Below are 20,185 nucleotides of genomic sequence, written 5' to 3' on the forward strand. Positions count from 1 at the left end.
GGCTCAAGGTCACCTTGTGGCAGCTTTTCACTTTTCCAAGCACTCCCTTTTACATCACAACACAGCTGGCGAACCATCACTCCCTCTCGGAAAGCCACAGAAAAAAAATTACACTTCCAATCTTATGACGGATGGCAGTGGTCAACTTTAGCTGATTTTGTCAACCGTTATCAGCCACACACACCCTTCATATGGCTTAAATTGGTTACAATCTTACAAGAGATGGTCTACTTTGCCTCAATTGAACATTTTTTTAATGTTCAATAAACAAACAAACAAACAAATTGGTTATTATGAGCGGATCACAGGCGGAGTTCCGCAAGAGTCCATTTTTGGACCCCTTTTATTCGGGGCATGTTCTTACGGGATGCTTGAAGTTAAAAGCTCGCAATATTCTACCGAAAGTGCCTTTTTCTTTAGATGCTGACGATGTTTTGGGGGCTTCAATCCGTTAAAATCTTACAAGAGATGGTCTACTTTGCCTCAATTGAACATTTTTTTAATGTTCAATAAACAAACAAACAAACAAATTGGTTATTATGAGCGGATCACAGGCGGAGTTCCGCAAGAGTCCATTTTTGGACCCCTTTTATTCGGGGCCTGTTCTTACGGGATGCTTGAAGTTAAAAGCTCGCAATATTCTACCGAAAGTGCCTTTTTCTTTAGATGCTGACGACGTTTTGGGGGCTTTAATCCGCAAAAATGTCAACGACCTTCCAGAATGTTTCTGCGGCATTAAAGGTTAAGTCACATGTGCCAGTATAGGGAAATAAAGACATTTGTCTGACTGTATCCATCAGTTGGTCCTCCAAGCTTTTTTATTTTTTATTTTTTAATTTTTACATTTAAACTTCTGTGTCATCACACAACTAAAATGCCCTTACTTTCAATAATTGAGTGTACTCATCAAATCAAAGAATCAACAAACAGAAACATTCTCAGAACAAAAGCTCGAATGTCATGATTGCCTCAGACATAAATTTCAACAACCACAATTTCAACAACTTTTATGGAAGAGTGTCAAAATCTGAGAATATTTACTGTCGAGAGGCTGAAATTCTCTAAAGCAGTGGTCTTCAACCACCGGTCTGCGACCCGGTAGCGGTCCATGGGCCATTTGGTTCTACCGCTCGAGTCTCGCTTGGTTCGCTTCCAATGAGGCAGACGTTTGTGTTGGCGCTTTGCAGTAAGGCTGCGTGCCAAGATGCCACTCTGAACGTGCCGCCCTCCGTCTGGACGCTCCATCTGCCCATCACCGCTTGTTTGTCTTCCCCCGGGAACGACGTCCACCCGCCGGCTCGCCCTCGGGCCAAACCACACAACCCGTCGTCTGCCCCCACAGACACGGATCATCAAAATGTTATTCCAGAGTAAAGCTCGACAGAAGTGGAGCCCCGGAGTTTGACGCACGGTCGGACTGTCTCCATGACGACAATGAGGGTGGGGGGCATTTGAAGGGAAGAGTGTGTGTTAGATTGTTGCTGCCATTTGTCGTTTTGGTTTTCTTTTTGCTGTATCATCACTGTAACAATAAAACCCCCTCATAAATACTCTGCCACCAACTTGTATTCAACACATGCCGATGAGGACGCGCTGGTGCTTATTTTCCAAGAATGTTGTACATCCGCATCACAAACGTGTTAAACTGTGGTGCAAAAACATAAAACATAATCGCTAGCGGCCACTAGATGTGCGATTATGTTAATTCCATGTGACATCATGTCATGATTAACGGCGTCGACGCTGCACATTGCAGGTGGGCCAGCTTTGAGCACAGAACAAACACACACAAATGTGTTTTCAGTTTTTTTGCTCGCCGCTCGGTCAGATGTTGGGTCCACCGGTTGAACGCCAGCCACGTGACACGTTTGGGAAGGGAACGAACGGAGCGCTCGTGAAGCCTCGGACAACTTGTTCAAAATATATATATCAGGAAACGGTTTATTTTTTGCACTGTGGGCTCTTTTAAAAATATGTCACCTCGGTGTCAAATGTGTAAAAGTGAGTAGATGTAGAAATGTCCCCCCACACCCCCCAAAAAATGACTGGATGTTGGCTTTAGGGTCAAACCCGGACGTTTTTCTTGTCACTTTACCGTTGGTCTTGGTTAAAACCGTAGAGGGAACATGCTGTGGAAATGCCATCCATCCATCTTCTACCGCTTATCCGGGGCCAGGTCGCGGGTGCAACAGCTTTAGCAGGGAAGCCCAGACTTCCCTCTCCCTAGCTACTTCGTCCAGCTCTCCCCGGGGGATCCCGAGGCGTTCCCAGGCCAGCTGGGTGACATAGTCTCTCCAGCGTGTCCTGGGTCTTCCTCGGGGTCTCCTCCCCGTGGGACATGCCCGGAACACCTCACCACGGAGGCGCTCAGGAGGCATCCGAATCAGATGCCCAAGCCACCTCATCTGGCTCCTCTCGATGTGGAGGAGAAGCGGCTCGACTCGGAGCCCCTCCCGGATGACCGAGCTTCTCACCTTATCTCTAAGGGAGAGTCCGGACACCCTGCGGAGAAAACTCATTTCGGCCGCTTGTATCCGGGATCTCGTTCTTTCGGTCACGACCCATAGCTCGTGTTTGTATATAGAGACTAGAGAGTGGGAGAGAGACTTGGTGGTAAAATGTGAGATGTGTGTGTGTGTGTGTGTGTTGCTGTCAGGCCAGTTCATTATTTGAAGTGTTTAACTGGTTTTTAAACTGGTTAAAGTGGAGCAGAGACAGGAGGCACCAGTGACCCCTTTCCACCTTCCCCATCAAGCCCCCCTACACACTCTCTCTCTCTCTCTCTCTCTCCACTGCGACTGTACTCCTTTCTCCTCCCGACTTTGTTTGAAAACAGCTTTCAATTTCCTGGGGAGCCATCTTCAAAGGGATCATTGGTGAGGAGGATGTCTGTGTGTGTCTGTGCGTGCGTTTGGATACCATCCGAGCGGGTTGCCAGAGGCGCAGTGACAGCTGGGAGGCAGGAGACTCTGAGATCACATCAGAGAATTCCACGTCCTGACCGCCAACTGACACACTGTGATTGCGTGAGCGGAACCACCCCTACCATCACTTTGTATATTCGCACGTGCACACGCATGCACGCGCGTGCGCGCACTAGCTTACAAGCATGGATGTAGAAACATACACACACTTATGATACAGACTCCTAAAGTTAAATTGGATCCTATTTTATTGCATTATAATGCATTGTATTGTTATGATAGTTACGTTAGGTTAAATTACACTTCGCTATGCTGGTCATTTACATAAGATAGGGGCGGCCCGGTAGTCCAGTGGTTAGCACGTCGGCTTCACAGTGCAGAGGTACCGGGTTCGATTCCAGCTTCGGCCTCCCTGTGTGGAGTTTGCATGTTCTCCCCGGGCCTGTGTGAGTTTTCTCCGGGTGCTCCGGTTTCCTCCCACATTCCAAAAACCTGCGTGGCAGGCTGATTGGAAACTCTAAATTGTCCCTAGGTGTGAGTGTGAGTGCGAATGGTTGTTCGTCTCTGTGTGCCCTGCGATTGGCTGGCAACCGATTCAGGGTGTCCCCCGCCTACTGCCCGAAGACAGCTGGGATAGGCTCCAGCACCCCCCGCGACCCTAGTGAGGATCAAGCGGCTCGGAAGATGAATGAATGAATGAGTTACGAAAAGTTACATTACATGATATTCCGTTAAATTATATTAAATTGTTATAGGTTACGTTATGTTACATTGTTTGTTTCATTGTGTTAGGTTCGGCGATGCTACATGCTACAGTACGCGATGTTCGTCACTGTCATGTGAAAAGCACATATGACCATTTTGCTCATAATTTTATTTATTTTTTCAATGTTAATGGGGTGTCTACGTTTCGGATGTTGTCTCATTCCATCTCGTGGTGGGAAAGACTGAGATTTTAGTGAGTTTGTGACCCGGCATCCTCGTCGCCACTCACCCCTTGAGACCGCAGAGCTCCCGTTTTGCACGTGAGCGTGGCATAAACGCAGCATTTGTTGGGGAACGCGTCACCCGGCCTGGCCTACGAAAGCAGAATGATAACTACCTCTCATATTCCCAGCACACAGCAGCGCACCCTTAAGGACAAATATGTAAAAGGGAAGCCCGGGATTGGAAGGTGGGGGAAAATAAGACAGTTAGCTGGGTAAAGTGTGAGGGGTGGAGGAGTGTCAGGGGGTCTTTGCTAATCCCTCCACATCTGGCTTCTATTGGGATGCGGAGGCCGCTAAAATAATGTTTTTCACCCGACAAGCCTTTTTAGGCTATAAATTACCCAGCAGCCACTCAGTGAAAGCCATTGGAGGGGGCCACTTTGTGTTGCCGTTGAAGACAACTCAACTAACCCCCCCCCATCCCCCTTTCCCTCACTCTGCAGTAAAATGTCCCTTCCTTCCTGTCATCCATCAACAGACGACAGAGCACATGAAAAAGACCCGCGGATTAATGAAAAGTTTGAATCTAAAGAGTTTATTGTGCGGTATTCGAGATGAATTGTGACGTATCGATCCGCATTCCAGGAGACTTGTGGTCACTCCACCGTGTTGTTGTTTGTCGGCCATGTTTACATCGTGGGGGGAGTTTTTAAAAATTTTGTTGTAGATCCACTTTGACTTGACATGAATGCTACGACTACTGTTCAATATTAAGGGTTAATTTGTGCCATTTATTCTGTTACCATCACACGGAGCGGATGCATAACAATGATGAAACAAACCCAAGAACTTCAGAATCCATTTGTAGGCTACTCGGTGTACGTCCAGTAAAACTGGAAATGGATATAGAATTCGCACCCCTACAAGATCAGTTGTGTTTACATCAGCGTTACAGCGTTACACCTAGCTAACACTGCACTGTAGCGGGCTAGTCTAAAGTGAGAAATGGCTCAACAAAACTTCAAAGTAGTTACAAAGTTAAACTCGAACTAAAAACGTCAACATTGTCATTATATATAAATATAAAAGTGGAAACGTACAATATAAGCTATTTCCAGGGCTAGAACAGTCGAGAAATGTGAATTGAGCTGCAATACAATGCTGCTAGCACATGCTGCAAAATGCCTTTAGGCTAACATTTTCCATTCACACGTCTCGTGAGCAAATTATAGAAAAAAAATAGATATCACCAATAACGACAGTCGTTGAATTTCAGTGACACAAACACTCGGGTATATCATATAAATAAAAAGATAAGCAGAAAAAAAAATGTTTTGTCTTGACTGAGAACATGTAAATAACATTCCGTTTTTGTTTGGGGTCTGGGTTTTTGTTTGACTTCTTGACCACATTTTCCTTTTTTGGAGGTCAAATTCCGGTCATGAAATCTGTCAGTTTCTGTATGCTACATAAATGTCACAGTGACTGGCCGGTATAGTGGAAAACTGCTTTGACAAGGCTCGCAACTCAGACCACAGATTTTTGCTGTACACTCACCCTACTTGAATGTCATCGGGCGTTGTAGTAGAAAACTAGTGGGGCTCTGCGCAAGTCTTGATGATGGGTTCTTTCTCGATGAACATCATCATTAGGTACTCGGCATTCCTGTAAGAAGGCAAGATAAGATAGATGAAAACAGTTTGTTTTCCATCGGGCCTCATTTATGCCAGTGGATTCTCCAAGAAGTCTGAGATAAGTGCAGAAACTCAAAGAGATTTATGACATTTCATCAAGCTGGTTTTGTCCTATCAGTAACCTCTTACAGCCACAAACCGTAAACCAGGTCCAGATTCCTTCCCCCAACACAAAAACCCTTTCCATCTCCTCTTTTGGCAGGAGTTGACTTTTTTTTCCCTTTTTTTTAAGAATGAGGCCACAGAGACTGGAAGGTGCTTCATATAAATATATGGAATTTGTGCCCTTGAGCAAGGTAACAAAATTCCAGAAGTGACAACATAGATTTACCCTTTTATATATATATATATATATATATATATATATATATATATATATATATATATATTCATTCATTCATCCATCTTCCGAGCCGCTTGATCCTCACTAGGGTCGCGGGGGGTGCTGGAGCCTATCCCAGCGGTCTTCGGGCAGTAGGCGGTGGACACCCTGAATCAGTTGCCAGCCAATCGCAGGGCACACACAAACGAACAACCATTCGCACTCACACTCACACCTAGGGACAATTTAGAGTGTTCAATCAGCCTGCCACGCATGTTTTTGGAATGTGGGAGGAAACCGGAGCACCCGGAGAAAACCCACGCAGGCCCGGGGAGAACATGCAAACTCCACACAGGGAGGCCGGAGCTGGAATCGAACCCGGCACCTCTGCACTGTGAAGCCGACGTGCTAACCACTGGACTACCGGGCCGCCCCATATATATATATATTTTTTCCTTTATTTTTTAATATATTTATATATATAAAAAATGACGAACGAGGGTGCTTGCCACTGAGAGATTATTGGCAAATCTGTGGAAATATTATGGAATTCCGACGTCTTCGTCACTCTGGGCCACATTGTAAGTGAATGTGGACAGGCAGTGCACATCTGGCCATACCGCCATTATTTGCACGATGGGAAGGAAGGCCGCTCGTTCAACCTGAAACGCAAGACAAGAACTGTAAGAGTTCACTTGTCGGTAATATAAAACAAGGCGCTGATAGAATGCAGCACAAAGTCCTAATCAGAGGCAGACAAGAAAGGACGTCGGCGTGTCGGCGTATGTGCAAACGCCAGGAAGGAAATCATTCTTTCGGCCTTGTGATTGATCTGACAATCGATGGAGTTCGTATGCATAGTATTTATGTTCTTTATTGTGCCTAAAAACAAGATTATGGTAAGGTTACCCATTGTTACATGATGCGACGTGACACTTTTTGAGATCATTTCATGTTATGTTACATTGTGTCATACGACGTTGTGTTCTTCATATCTATACAGCACGTTTGTCATTTTCAACACCGCTTACTGTTGCGGAGAGGTGCTGGAGACTGCGCCCTGAACTGTTTGCCAGCCAGTCGCAGGGCAAGCGTAGAGACCAACAAGCAGACACTTCCACACCGTCACTGAGCCGGTCTGTTCCATCGTGTCATAGCCGCACGTCAATCTGATTGGAGGCAAATGTTCCTATGATTGTCTTCTGGTAACATTTGACCTCTTGATGGAACCTTTCATATTTCATCCTCTGCACAGCACCTGTAGGAATGCGGGCCCCCCACCCACCCAGCAGCGATGAGACGGTCTGCCTGGTCGGGCCTGTCACTCGTGATGAGCAAAGGCTCATCAGTGTCGGGGGGCAAGCAGAGTTCAATGCGCATAAGTGCATAAAGGCTCTGCGTGAACGGCACCGCAGCAGACTGGAGGTCTGGGCAAGGGCTCAGGCGTAGGGCCGGGCCTCGTGGAGGAGGGAGGTGGTGAGGTCACTGCTTCTTCGCCACTAACACCAATTAGATGAATGCAAGCTGACAGGCCACAGGATGAAAGGGAGAGGAGTGACTAATGCAACAATCCCAGTGGTAACGTCGAACAGAGCCAACTTGATTTTACAGCCATTAGCCACCTGTTGGGGGCTCGCGCAGGTGTCCCACCCCCGCTCTGGAATTACATTGGTGCCAAAACCAGAGCCTTGCGGGACACCGCACGGCAAACTGCTTGGTGCCATCTGTCCTGATGTTCTTCTTCTTTTCAGTTTGAGACGTTAACTGCAAGTCCGCCCATCCATTCATTTTTCATAGCACCTCTTCTCAAGATGGTCACGGGTGAGCCGGAGTCTTTCCCGGTGTGACCCAATGACCCAAACTCAATCGCTGCGGCCACTGCAATTTTCTGGAACTCTTTGCTCCCTATATTTTCACTCCCGGGACTTGCAGGAATGGCCGATTAACGTGTATGGAACTCTTTCAGAGCTTTTAATTGGCCCAACGCTTTATGATGGTCTGCGAAGTTATGGATCTCTGGAGATCCAAGTTAACCCAGTTTGAGAGCTACTGGAATAGAGATGACATGTGCGCGTCACACATGGTGGTGTTAAGGTTCTATAACAACTCTACTTGCGCTTCTTTTGCAAGAGAGACAACAGCAGAAGTGGGGGGGGGGTCGCTTGCGGTGGGCTTGCAGGGATGCTGTTGGGGTCAGCGCTGACATATTTCATCGCGGTGTAATTCTAGACGGTCACGGCCCATCATGTGTCATCTTCGTGTCAATGGGGGCCTTTGCCACATGCTTTAAACCCCCCCTCCCCCCAAGTCCGTCTCACCATTACTCCATCCCATAATTACCCTGTGCACGCACACAATCCCGTCCATCCTTTGCCCGTCTGCCAACTCCTCCTATGTTGTCATCGGCCTGCTGAGAAGAGGGCCGTTCAGGGGCTGATCCGCTGTCGAGACGGGTCTTACCGAGCTGTCTGATGGCGCATCTGCTTTCACAGAAGAACGCAGCCAAACTCTGTCCTCCTAATATAAAATGCCCGGTCTGTAAAATGCTTCAATCTGGACCCTTTATGGCCAGTTCATTACCACAGTTTTTCCGAATCTTTCTTGAGCTAAGGCGCATATTGTGCCTTGAGATACAACGGCCTAACGATAAGCATTGCTAAAAGCGGTGGGGCTAACGATAAGCAACGCTAATAGCCCTTTGTGGTGGAGCTACAGTATATATGTAGAGAGACTATAACACAACAGTCATCTTTTGCTATATCGCCGTTCACTTTTGCGGGTTCAACACGTCGCGGATTTCTTTATTATTCCCGATTGAACAAATGGAAACAAATTAATCACAAGTGACGCTGAGTCACTCAACGCGGGGTGGCTAACGGTTGAGCCACTTAACAGCCAGCCAACTCTTCTCTCATTCGCTGACTCTGACATCACTCAACCGCCAGGTCCCGCCTTTTAAAGTCGCATGCCCCCATTCGCAGCTACTACAGTAATGTCGCACTTGTGGAGTATTAAGAGAGTTTTCATTTTTGTTGAAGGGTTTGAAAATTTGAAAAAACTTGCTTCAAGTCTCCCTAATTCATTTGGGAAAATGTGTTGTGATCCAATGAAATCAAAAGTGTTCGCCTCAGTAACTTTGGGAACTTGCTTGTAACTCAAAGGTAAAGACTTGAAACTTATTTATGACCGTTGAGTATTTTCAATTTGATTTACACCCACTTTTCGGAATCAGTGGCGTATCGCGCACGTAAGTGTTCTGAGTAGGCTCTGGAGTTGATCTCCTCCAGGGTCAAGAAGATAAGAGATGACCTTAGAATTCCTCTGAGGGAGCTTCGCCGTTCCCGTTGAAGGATGGACACTTTTCACCGAGATGTTGATGTAAACCTTCCATACTCGGTGGTGGAACTTTGTCGAGGAGGGGGTTGGGTTCTCCTCTATGCAGGGGTCTAACATATCAAAGAGCATGGATGCAGCAAGGCGCGGGGGGGTTGTGGTGTTTGAAGCCGTGCTTCTCTGGGGGGGCTGAATTAGCTTTTGTTCCCACTCCACCGGCAGGATCCCCTGAAAAGATCACCGAGTGGGCCTGATTGGTCACAGCCGAGATCGCCCCCCCACCACCTTCTCTGATTGGACACGGCGGACCCGCAGATGTTGGATCTCCAGCAGGGGGGCTCGGATGCCTGTAGCTTGTCGCAAACTCGGTACCGCGCACGCTGCTGTCATGTTCAGGGCATATCGTGTGGACTTCCTCCAATAAAAAAATCTCATGACACACCACCCAACAGAAGAGAGTGGCAGTAAAACAGGCCAAAATCCGTCAAACAGCGCAAATGCAAAAGTGTCGAAATCAGACTCGAGTCGAGATTGAAACAGTTCTACACAGGGATCGGTTCTTGTCACTTGAACAACGTCATGCAAATCCCGCCTTCCAGTTCTGGGTTTGTCCCCGTTGGGTCGTCTTTACGTTGGCTTTATTTTTACAAGCAATCGAGAACAAGATACAGTGAAAGCTTGACAAGTAATTACAGATGAGATTCCATGTCTGCTGATTCTGTTTCCTATCCTTTCTAGATAAGAAGACGCGAGCGTTTACACAGTCGGCTAAGTAAATGTAATTGCTTTACTTTGTCTCACCAGACGCTCTCAAAAGAAACGCCTTCGTGGCCGACCAGTCCCAGGAACAGATACGTTATCTGGAGGAATCTGGGGAAAAGCATTTCCCACTCTGGCCCCGCCTCCGCTTGGCTCGTCCTGCAAAGGAACGAGCCATTTGGACCGCAGGCCTCTTCTTGACATCTGACAATGCAAAAAAATAAATAAATAAAAAAGATCTGAAGAAGGAAAAAAAAACGGAGATAAGAAATGCTTCAAAGTGCTGACATGGCCAACTGGATACGAGCCACCGGAGAACAGCCGTGATCAGCCAAAGGTTACTTCAGGTCAGGTCAGAACAAAACGACACTGGTTCAAAAAAAAAATTCAGCCACAGTGTGTATAAGCGGTGGCGGCCCGGTAGTCCAGTGGTTAGCATGTCGGCTTCACAGTGCAGAGGTACCGGGTTCGATTCCGGCTCCGGCCGCCCTGTGTGGAGTTTGCATGTTCTCCCCGGGCCTGCGTGGGTTTTCTCCGGGTGCTCCGGTTTCCTCCCACATTCCAAAAATATGCATGGCAGGCTGATTGGACACTCTAAATTGTCCCTAGGTGTGAGTGTGAACGTGGATGGTTGTTCGTCTATGTGTGCCCTGCGATTGGCTAGCAACCGATTCAGGGTGTCCTCCGCCTACTGCCCGGAGACGGCTGGGATGGGCTCCAGCACCCCCCGCGACCCTAGTGAGGATCAAGCGGTTAGGAAGATGAATGAATGAATGAATGTATATAAGCGTTGACACAAATGATTATTCAAATTGTGCCTCATCCAAGACTGTCACCACGGGTGGAGCCATTATTTCAGTAGGGGGCGGGGGGACAAATTGTTCAAAAGCCAATTTTTATGAGCAAATGATCATTTTCTGGCGAGAAAGCAGTCGCCAAAGAACCGTTTTCTCCTTTTATACTTTTTGAGGCCTACAAAAATCATCAGGCCAGCCCACATGCATTTTTTCAATCCACCGAGACTCTGCAAGATGACGACTGGGAGTCCTATTTTGCGGGACACAAAAATCATCTGGCCAAGATAAAAAAACAAAAAAGATGATGACATCTTGGTGACGAGTCCTCTCGAGCCAGGATGTCAACTTTTTGGGGCTAAGTTCAATTTTTTTCTTCATATTCCGATGCAACATGAATATTATATATCAAAAACATATCCAAGTCACAAACCCAACGCGGATTCGCAGACGGGCCTAAAGTCAGGACTACTAATGTCAATCCAAAGTGACACTTTTCAGGAAGTGGGTTTGATCAAACATAAACTAATAAGCAAGCCATTTTCATCATTATCCTCATCATCATCATCATCATCATCATGCTCCCGCCTTGAAATATTCTCGCGTCTGGATGCAGTCAGCGAGAGGCCTGCACTTCTTCCGCGCGTCAGAGCTCTCCCCGTCGCCCGATGGATGGATAGCGACGGGCGCCAGTTGGTTCTCATTACCTCCTCTGCACTTCAAAACTAGTCCGAGATCTGACCCCCCCCCCCCCCCACCCTTCCCCTTCCTCTCCTCCCTCCTCCCCGCTGGCCCTGAGGTACAAAATTATTCCTGAAATTGAAAAAGGTTGCCAGAGGCGACTTTTTCCTGCGCTGAATTTCTCTAATATCCTCTTCATTCTTCCATCCACTGTGACTCGTGTTTCTGATTAAGTCCTGCTTTTGCTTCGGGGTCTGACTTCATCATTATTGGCAACTTCTTTTTCTTCATACCGTCTACATGTCAGTCACTGTAAACGGATTGATCGTGATCGTCACTCAAAGTATTTAATGTTTTTGGTTTTTTTTTTTTTTTTTTAACCCCAAATATGGAAATCCACTTTTATTTACTCTTCACAAATTTCAATATTGGGGCGGCCCGGTAGTCCAGTGGTTAGCACGTCGGCTTCACAGTGCAGAGGTATACCGGGTTCGATTCCAGCTCCGGCCTCCCTGTGTGGAGTTTGCATGTTCTCCCCGGGCCTGCGTGGGTTTTCTCCGGGTGCTCCGGTTTCCTCCCACATTCCAAAAACATGCGTGGCAGGCTGATTGAACACTCTAAATTGTCCCTAGGTGTGAGTGTGAGCGTGGATGGGTGTTTGTCTCTGTGTTTCTCCCCGGGCCTGCGTGGGTTTTCTCCGGGTGCTCCGGTTTCCTCCCACATTCCAAAAACATGCGTGGCAGGCTGATTGAACACTCTAAATTGTCCCTGGGTGTGAGTGTGAGCGTGGTTGGTTGTTCGTCTCTGTGTGCCCTGTGATTGGCTGGCAACCGATTCAGGGTGTCCCCCGCCTACTGCCCGGAGACGGCTGGGATAGGCTCCAGCACCCCCCGCGACCCTAGTGAGGATCAAGCGGTTAGGAAGGTGAATGAATGAATTTCAATATTATGATTTTTCTCTTTTTTAGCCGTGCCTTTGTTGTTTTCTCAAAATGTCAATATTGTCGTCTTTCCTTTATGCTTTGTAACTATAATGGAATGCAGTTACATTTCGGTTGTTGCTGTATCTTGAATAAGTAACGCCGGAACATGTGTTCCTTCGCTCCCTAAGCCTGGTTAGGCTGCATCTCTTCGACTTAGTCGCCTTGTGCCACAGCTTGGTACTTCATTGTACGTCATTTATTTCGAGCAAGTACAAGCACAAGCACGTAATTTATTTCGACGAGGAGCTAAGTTTAGCCTGGGTTGTTAGGGAAAGTTCCAGATAGTCTTTACTGAACGTACCATCTTAAAAGCTTTTGAAGCGTTACGTTGTAAATTTTAAAAAGATGTGAAAGTGTTTCAGGAAACACAGTTTACTGCGTCCCGTCACGCCCCGTCCCCGTGCCTTTTTTTTTCCTTCTTTCATCCCGAGGTACCAAATCGTTCCTGAAAGTGAAAAAGATTGCCAGAGGCGACTTTTTTCTTTTTTTTTTCCCTTCTGAGTATTTTTCTAATATCCTCTTCAGACTCCGTGTCTCCCCCTCCTTCATGCCTCCTCGCTTTTAAGTCCGAGCCTGTCATCCACCCCGCGGGGGCTCCGCTGGAATGCCGCTCCAATATTTAAGATCTGTACCTTCGCATTCCCGCTAATGCCGCGTGTGTCCGTGTGGGTCTCCAAGCGTGGGGTGGAGGGTGAGGGAGACGAAGGGGGGGCAGGTGGGAAGGAAGGACGGGGTCGGTGGGGGGTGGGGGGGGATTCTGGATATGGAAACAAGGTGGAACTGTGCTTTGTTTGTTGCCCTCCATGCATACCAGCGCAACATTTGAACAGCAGCAAAATAAGGCACAGATGTGCTTTGTTGGCTCCCGCTTGGCTTGTCCGAGGCCCAGAGTGGAGGTCACATGGAAAACGAGACACTCTCCCAGGCCACGTCTGCACACACGTATACACACAAAGGATATTTGTCAATGCGCGTTGGTGTTTTTGCCTGCATTTTCGCTCACTTTTGGGGAAAATTCCTGACAATAGTCCTGTGTCAAAAACAGGAAGTTGTGTGCTTTATACACACACACACAATTATACAAGGGAAACTTTGAGCGCTTAAACTAGAGCCCAGTCAACGTCGATATTTTGAGGTCGACGCCCATTCGAACATTTGGGAGAATAAAATTTGGATCATCAATATGTAAATGGTTAAAATGAATTCTTATTTGTCCCCTTAACTCTTACAAAAAAAAGTTAGTTTTTTTTATTCATTCATTCATTCATTCATCTTCCGAGCCGCTTGATCCTCACTAGGGTCGCGGTGGTGCTGGAGCCTATCCCAGCCGTCTCCGGGCAGTAGGCGGGGGACACCCTGAATCGGTTGCCAGCCAATCGCAGGGCACACATAGACGAACAACCATCCACGCTCACACTCACACCTAGGGACAATTTAGAGTGTTCAATCAGCCTGCCACGCATGTTTTTGGAATGTGGGAGGAAACCGGAGCACCCGGAGAAAACCCACGCAGGCCCGGAGAGAACATGCAAACTACACACAGGGAGGCCGGAGCTGGAATCGAACCCGCTACCTCTGCACTGTGAAGCCGACGTGCTAACCCCTGGACTACCGGGCTGCCTCGTTTTTTTTTTTTAATGATTTTTTTTAGTGGGTGTTTCAATGTGATTGTCTTTGTCTAATATTGTAATCTATTCATCTGTTCATAGTTCATCCAAGTCTCCCTGTTGCAACACACCTGATTCAAATGATCAGGTTCAATGTCAGGCTTGCGCAGAGCTTACTGATTTTTTTTTTTTTTTTGCTCTTCACATTTCTTTTTCAAAGAACACAAATTCGATTCACCTGTCCTTGTTGCGTCTTTGCCAGAAGCAACTTTCTTCAGGCTGCAGATTGGCAAAAGTGCTCTTATAGTGTCTGATTACATCGTTGCCATGAAACTGACGGATTTTTGGGACCTGATTCTGAAGCCCAGCGCTTTTTTTTTTTCAAGGCATGTTATGTCTCCTTGGCATGCCAACTATTGCACAAAAAAAAAAAAAACTCCTCCCGTCTGCTCTCCGAGACGTCCATCATTCATTATTCCAATCAGTCAGACGCGTTCACGTTCATGCGGGCTGCTTTCAATCAAGGCAGAGATGGAAGCGCTGGAGAAAGGCATGGAAAGAGAACACACCTTGGTCCTGTGGTGCTTGAAGGCCCTGCCAGGCTGCTTTTCATCCACCAAGTGGCACACGGCCAACTTTATTCTTGCCTGGAAGGTTTTTCTCGGCTTGCGGGCGCCCGATTTTTCTATAAAATTCTCCGGAGGAGCGCAGGCGTGATGGACTTCCATCTGTTTTCTGTCTCCTTGACAAAACAGAACTCAGCAGAAGCATCAATCCCTCGGGATGTCTGACCGCTATTTTGTTGAGAATGTTATTTTGTGGGACGTTTGTATCAAAGACACTTTGGTTTCACCTTTGTTTCTGGTGGCCAGAAGTTCTCTTTTTCCTGAATGTGTTGTTTACGTTTTTGGCAGACTGAAAAATATGTGGGCGGCCCGGTAGTCCAGTGGTTAGCACGTCGGCTTCACAGTGCAGAGGTACCGGGTTCGATTCCAGCTCCGGCCTCCCTGTGTGGAGTTTGCATGGCCTGCGTGGGTTTTCTCCGGGTGCTCCGGTTTCCTCCCACATTCCAAAAACATGCGTGGTAGGCTGATTGAACATTCTAAATTGTCCCTAGGTGTGAGTGTGAGCGTGCCTGGTTGTTCGTCTATGTGTGCCCTGCGATTGGCTGGCAACCGATTCAGGGTGTCCCCCGCCTACTGCCCGGAGACAGCTGGGATAGGCTCCAGCACCCCCCGCGACCCTAGTGAGGATCAAGCGGTATGGAAGATGAATGAATGAATGAATGAATTTCAATACTTCAGTCGGCATGTAATATTCCACTCCGTGACTTGAGTTTCAGTTTCAGTCAATTTCTCTGCATGTCTGTGTGAAAGAAGTTTTGGGTCAGGTGATCAGAAGTCCTCCTTTTACTTGGACGTCTCCACTTTCTGGAGCCTGCAAAATGTATGGTCAAGATTAAAAAAAAAAAAATCCCCAAAACTTGTAACATGGAACGTTTTGGGGATTTTTTTTAAAACTTATTTTTCATCTCCACTGCAGCACCCCTGAAAAAAAGGACAAGTTTATTTTCATAAAATTACAAGTATAGTATTGTAATATACTTTTTGTGGGGGGGGGGCAGTCGGCAACTTTTTCTCATTTACGGTACACATGGAAAGTATGTTTAATTGGCGTTGGGATTATGAGGTGGTTGGTGGTCAAATTTCCCCTCTTTTAACATAACAATTATGGTGTTATGGTTGTTAGTACATGACATCCGTGGCAGGTTTTTCCGTCTCCTAGCATCCATTATTGTCGCAGCGCGCGGGTTTTTATGACCCCTGCCGCACTTAAACGTTAGTTAACACTCCATCCAGTCTTTTCTTCATCATCAGTCATTAGCCAAGTGTGACAGGCTTGTCTTATTAGCCTCCGAGCTTCTCTGCACATGTTCTTACCAGCCCCTTTAATGAGCACTTTAAACCATCTCACCTCCTCTTGCTGATTTATGACTTTTTTTTGGAGGGGGGGGGGGTGGCTTGAATTTTTTTTTTTTCCAGCCCAGATGAGAGGCCCCTGCCAAGCCGCCAGCCTTTCCTTACTTGGGCAGCTGCTTGAAACATGGCAAGAGGTGTGAACCCCTGAACTTAATGAGCCCATGGCGCAGTCGGATTACACAGCGGGTCAGAGGTCAGGGGACGGCGGCCGGAGAGGCTGCTCCTAATATCCGTGAGGCAGATTAACGGAGAGGAGATTAAGTGTGTCGGTGTCCGGGAGAATTCCATTTGACCGTGCTGAGAGGAGCTCACCCCAACAAAAAAAAAAGAAAAGCCACAAAAACCAACCACACCAAATTCAAACTCGGAAGTTCGCAATCTATGTAGGAAGGAGACTGTATCGGCGCCATACGAAATTGAAATTCTGAGTTTGAATTCGAAGACGATCAAAGTGTTTCCGGTTGATAATTGACCCGCTTGTGTGCGAGTGACTCGACGATCGGTTAACTCAGGAGATGAAGACAGCGTCAAAAACCTTCCAAATTCTTGCCCCAGATAAATTCTTTTGGCGGGTGTTGGCAGTGTTTTGGCGTCATCCTTGTACTTTTTAGTTGAATCGTTCTTCACATTGGCAGGCAGACTTGTTTTCGGCCTTCATTTTGCTGCTGTTATCAAGTGTGACATTAATCAAGATTAGCGGGCCCGTCCCAGAAGAGGTCCTGCAAGCGCAGGTCATGACATTATTATTTCTTTCCTTTCCCCTACAACATTTTTTGTTGCTGGTCTCTGCTTTTTGTCCAAGTGCATCCTGGCCTCCCAATTTTTCTTGTCGGAGTGTCTCGCATCTTGCAGTGTTGAGTGTGTATTTTGTTCATGTACAGTACATGACCTTTCTCTCCTCAGGCAGCTGTTGCCAATATCACCAGCAGTTGTGTGACTGGATTCCTTTACCACTGCCATAATGTTAGCATAGGCTCTGGCCCAATGTTCGAGCAAAGTCTGTGATTGCTTCACAATGTCTTGTTTTTAATCCATAAACAGTCACGGCGGTGGATTCTACTTCGTAAGAAACGGTTGTGTATCCGATCCGGATGTACAGACCTTGAAATAAATTGTGAAACTGTTAAACCAAAGTGTTTTCAGCCCACAGCAAAAATAAAAAGAGATTGGCCTCACTGTTCCAATATTTTTGGAGAGCCGCGTAATTTCAGCTAATAACCCTCCAATTATTTTCAATGAATGGACCCATTGATTTTGTTACAAGTATTTTCCTCTTTAGAAGCTGTTTGTCCTGCACGGTTACTGGCTTCAGTCTTTAGCTGCTAATATGCATCTCTCTCTCTCTTTATATATATATATATATATATGTGTATATATATATATATATATATATATATATATATATATATATTGCGTGTCGTCCCGCACGCGGTCTGTCCTTCCGTCTGTCCCTTTTCAAAACGTACCTACTTCACCGCGCCGCTGCGCGCCGCCACTGCGCGCCGCCACTGCGCGCCGCCACTGCGCCGCTCAGGCAGTGGCTCACTACGATCACGCGGGCATCTTAGCGAAAAAATGTTGTCTACCCACAAGCACTGCAATGAAATTGTTAGTTATTTAGTAGAGCTAAACATCTCTTTATTTTCGCGATAAGCAATGAAGATGAACAAAAAGTTGAACCAAGCAACAACACTTTTGTGGGCCAAAGGCCCACCTTACCAGCCTTCCGCAGGAACTAGCTGATGAGCCGCCCGGAAGGCGGCGAACCAGCTAGTATATCTATCTATCTATCTATCTATCTATCTATCTATCTATCTATCTATCTATCTATCTATCTATCTATCTATCTATCTATCTATCTATCTATCTATCTATCTATCTATCTATCTATCTATCTATCTATCTATCTATCTATCTATCTATCTATCTATCTATCTATCTATCTATCTATCTATCTATCTATCTATCTATCTATCTATCTATCTATCTACAGAGAGAGAGAGCTAGCTTGCTTGCTAGCTAGCAAGGTTGCCGGTGATCTATCTATCTGTCTATTTGATAGATTCATTACAGCTGTCCTCTGAAAATATCCTCTCATTTCTTTATTGTTGCCCATTTCTTCTCTTTGTGACGATCAGCTTCTTCTTTGACAATCTTGAATTTGAATTGATCGTTACATTCTGACTTGTCAGTATTACGAATAGGTCCATTGGGTCCCCAATTTAAGACAGTCCATGGCTAAATGTTTGCTAACCGGTGCTTTTGAAGTTGCTTTTTATCCACTTTAACAGGCTTGTAAAATTCCCAGGCAGGCGACCACCAGTCAACCCCGAGACAGTGACTCCCACAATTGGGACAAAAGGGAAGCAGATATGAATCCTCTTCCCTTTGTCCAGCGTTTGTGAAACAGAAGCCTCTCGGACTCGTTCCAGCTGTCCCTCGCAGGCCTGAGAGATTTATGGAACCCAGAGAGGATGGCCGGATTGAGCAGATTGTTCACGGAGCTCTGTTGTCGTCTCAGTGGCACAAGGACGGGGCTGGGGGAAGCTGGAAAGAAAGCGAGAGATCATCATGAAGACATCACTTGTCTCTGTCTTCACCTCACATCTGCCCCCGAATCTCCCCACAAAGCTCATCCTGTTCCGGGGAGGAAATCACACCTCTGGGATTAGACGAGCTCCAGCACATATCTTGTGTCTTGTCACCGACTTCTGCTTTGGCGGATTGTCAGCAATGCGGACGCACAGACAAAACACAGCGCAGCCCCCTCGGCCCCCCGCCCAATCCCGGCAACCCTGCAAGGATAAAAAAGTGTCTTTCATTGTTGACATTTTCCCGTGGCTCCACGGTGATTATCTGCTGGCGATTACGATCCCTTGCCTCGTGCCACATCTGAAGGAGCGCACAAACAAACTGTTGCAGTGAGGGCAAAGACTATGCGTCCAATTTTTATTTTTTTGGACTCTTCGAAGTATTGCGACACAACTCCTGATCAGTTCATTACACTGTCGGAGGTTAAGCTACAATTAGGGGTGTCCGAGTGCCCACTTCGTGGCGCCGATGTGTTGAGACCCAAGTGTGCGTCGGAAGGGAATGACAGGATTGGCCGTGATTGAAATCAACTGTGACCACTCCCACAGCAGCGCAGCCCTCCCCCTCGGATCTCCGGCAGCCTGCTGTCATGTGTAAAATTGATGTCGCCAGTATTTCTGCCAGTCATGAAAAATGAGCCCTAAAAGTCTAATGATGATCTAACAATTCTATTTATTTATTCTTGTTTCATCCCCCCCCCCCCCTTTTCTGATTTTCTTTCAATACCAGCATTAAATCGCTGACGTTGGGCGAAATCCTCCAATGTTATCACTTTTCAAAACGGCATGTATGCTCAACCGTTAATATTGCAACGTTGTTCTCGTAGTTGTTTGAGACACCCACTCTGTCGAATAATTTTTGAAAGCTACTTTTGCCTTCTCTGCTTTGCTTCTGAATCTCGTTAACTGCTGTGTTTGTAAATGCTTTGTCGCCGTTGTGTCTTTGCGTGACGCACGTTGAGGTGGCTTGCGTATGAAATGTGCTCTCGAACTAAAACTGCCTCGCCATGCCTTGTCTTCACTCTGTGTGCGTGTGCGTATTCAACTGCGAAAGTGCGTGAGGGTTTGTGTGTGTCCATCTGTGTGAGTGTGTGCGTAACCTATGACATCGCTTGTCGGGGTGCGCGCAGGCGAAGCAGCTTAGCAGATATTCCGTCCACTCCTGCGACCTCGACTCGAGCAGATGCGTTCTCGAGAGCCGAGCACACATCCGCAGCTTTTTTTTTATGATGTGGAATATATCTCTCTGCTTTTATTCCTGCACTGTGAGAGATTCATGTTGACTGACGTCCATTTGGTTTTCAGTTTTACTACGTATCAGCTCAACAAGAATGCACGTTGCACTTTTAAACCGGCACTGAAGCTCACGTTTCAGTGTGGGATTGATTGAATCAAAAAACTTGGGTTAAGGTTTTTTTGATTGTCTTGATCAGTCAAGACCTTCCACTTTTTTTTTCCAAGTCTTTTTTGTTGTTGTGTGTGATTCGGGTCATTGTCCCCTGACAATTATTTTGTATGTATTTTTCCGTAAACCGCCCCACAAAATCATTTTGTAGGCTTCAAAAGTCATTCCGCGGCTACCGTCAGCTC

At 46.6% G+C, this 20,185-nt stretch overlaps 1 protein-coding gene across 1 annotated transcript in view; it reads right to left on the minus strand.

Moving 5' to 3' along the window:
* hspa13 (heat shock protein 70 family, member 13) overlaps positions 1 to 9,922 on the minus strand; it is a 108,273-nt gene extending 98,351 nt beyond the window's left edge. Inside the window, exon 1 of the mRNA XM_052078529.1 lies at positions 9,919 to 9,922. The gene's annotated coding sequence lies outside the window, so the exon portion shown is untranslated. The remainder of the gene's footprint in view (positions 1 to 9,918) is intronic.
* Between the last annotated feature and the right edge of the window lie 10,263 nt (positions 9,923 to 20,185).

This window comes from Hippocampus zosterae, chromosome 10 (genome assembly GCF_025434085.1).
Source record: "Hippocampus zosterae strain Florida chromosome 10, ASM2543408v3, whole genome shotgun sequence".
Taxonomy (NCBI): Eukaryota; Metazoa; Chordata; class Actinopteri; order Syngnathiformes; family Syngnathidae; genus Hippocampus; species Hippocampus zosterae.